Below are 2,518 nucleotides of genomic sequence, written 5' to 3'. Positions count from 1 at the left end.
TGTAATCTATCTAGGTGGTTGAATAAAAATATTTGGACTTTATATCTAAAAATTACCTCAACTTAGCACCAGCAAGCTTGTTAGCTAGCCAGTTAGCATCAGCTAACAATATTTACTTATTTTCAGTATGGTTATGATGAATAAACATTCATATCTGTCTACTCGGATTGTTAATCCAAGCAATATAACAATTTATACTGTTGATAAACAATATAAAATCAGACGTCACATAGGCTAAATGCGTAGCATTTTAATAAAACGGTTAACGTTACGGCAGCGGGGAATATGAACGTGCATGAGTTATTTTAATCTGTGTTATTTTAATGTTTCGTTTTTTTTTAACCTAAAACAGAGACACTGATGTTGATGTGTCTGCATTCAAGCATTTCAGTGGGCTTAAACAGATCACCCTTTACAGCAGATTTAGTTCACAAACAACTGACAGTTTTAACCTAAATATGATTTTCAGTTACAATAATTAATCCTAAAATTCGACATTAGTAACTTACTTTTAGCAGCATCGGTCGCGCGCACGGTTCTTATTTGTGAATTCAGTTCACTGGAGACTCGCACTAAACGGTTCATTTGAATCAGTGAGTTGTCGACTGGAGAACAGCTGCAATCGGCTAATTGTAATTCGTGAATGAATCGTTTGGTGCGATTTGCGAACCGATTTAAAAGGTTCATTGAAAAGAATCAGTTCGTTCTTGAATCATACACCGCTTCTGCGTCTCGGAGCACGTGATATATTGTAAGGAGTAACGATAGCCTTGTCCAAATACCCACACTTGCGGTCTTGGCCACTTGAGAGCGCGTGCGCGCGACAGGAAGTAAGTGCGCAAGACTGTCCCAGATCTTAAAAACGCCAGAGCGCAGTGCCCTTAAAGCACACTAAATCCACACTATCTCGAATACCTATGGCGTTTAAATAGTGTCAAATCTCGCGCATATAAAACAAGACGCGCGCACATGATATGAGCGCACAGAACAGTATCCGCGCGAGGAAAACCATCCTCGCGAGGGAGCATTTGTACCCCGCGAGCGCACAGAGCAGTATCCGCGTGCAAAAATGCGCTCTCGCGAGAATGGCGCTGAGTAGCGCTCGCTCGATCTTGGCACAGCGGCCCAAAAAAAAGAAAAAAATATATTTTTTTAATATATAATATTAATATAATAATATTTAATATATTAATAAACTAGTGTTTTCTGAGTCAATGTCACATAGATGAAGTTGACGATCCTAACAACTCCTCATTGGACGCACTTTTAGAGAGAAATGCATCTTTACGGATTACATAATGACAGTTTTTGTATTCAAATTTTTCCGGTCTAAAGCAGTGGCGCAGGACATTCTAAAAGGCAGTGCTTCGAGACACTGCAAAAGACACGAGACGTGAACGCAAAGGTAGTGCAGTGGAGCGGGCTTAATGTTCTAAAACAACAACCGGGGAAAATCTCATTTTTATCACATTTCACTTGTCATAAACACTATTCATCTAAGACAACCACACCGTAATCAAAGTGGATATTTTTATGCTTAAAGTGGCTTATGTACGGAGCCCCACACATGACATGCAGGAAAAATGAGTAATTTGTAAAGTTATAATATAATATAATTTATTATATTATTATATATAATATAATTTGTTCCCTCATTTTACTAAATCGTGTGTACAACTTACTAAATCGTTCCCTCATTTTAAGTAAATTGTGTGCACGATATAACAATTTGTTCGTTGATTTTATTCAACTAAATCCTGGCCACGATCTAGTAATATCTAATTGACAATTAGATTAAATACCTAACGTTACTAACGTTAAATACCTACCATAATATCAGTCCATATGACACAATGCTCTACTTAAAAGACTTGGAATGTAGTGCAGAGTGTGGACTGTTTTTATGGTGCCTTTCTATTGGTCCTTTAGAAATCATTCTAATATGCTTATTTTCTGCTCAAGAAATATTTCCTATGTATATGTATATATATGTATAAAATAATACTTTTATTCAACAAGGTTGCATTAAATTGATTTAAGTGTCAGTAAAGTTATTTATACTTATTACAAATTAATTCTATTTCAAATAAATGCTGTTCTTTAACTTTGTATTCATCAAATAATCATGGAAAAGTTGAAGTATCACAGTTTCCACAAAAATATTAAGTGAAAACAGTTTTCAGTAGGCCAATAAACCATTAGTAATGGCTTAACTGATCACAAATAATTACTGATAATAATTAGGCAGCAAAACAGCATATTATTATGATTTCTGAAGATCATGTGACACTGAAGACTGGAGTAATGATGCTGAAAATACAGCTTTGATCACAGGAATAAATTACATTTTAAAATATCTTTAATAGAAAACCAGTATTTTGTATACAAAGACAAAGTACTTATTTCTGAAAACTTTTCAAACATACTTTTATTCAGTTTTGCATTTGGATATATATTTTAGACATTATCAAAGACTACATAAATACATACAAACAAATAAATAAATACATAAATAAAT

The sequence above is a fragment of the Sinocyclocheilus grahami genome, unplaced genomic scaffold (genome assembly GCF_001515645.1).
Source record: "Sinocyclocheilus grahami isolate Dianchi unplaced genomic scaffold, SAMN03320097.WGS_v1.1 scaffold1297.1, whole genome shotgun sequence".
Taxonomy (NCBI): Eukaryota; Metazoa; Chordata; class Actinopteri; order Cypriniformes; family Cyprinidae; genus Sinocyclocheilus; species Sinocyclocheilus grahami.
Note: the sequence above shows the minus strand (reverse complement) of the source record.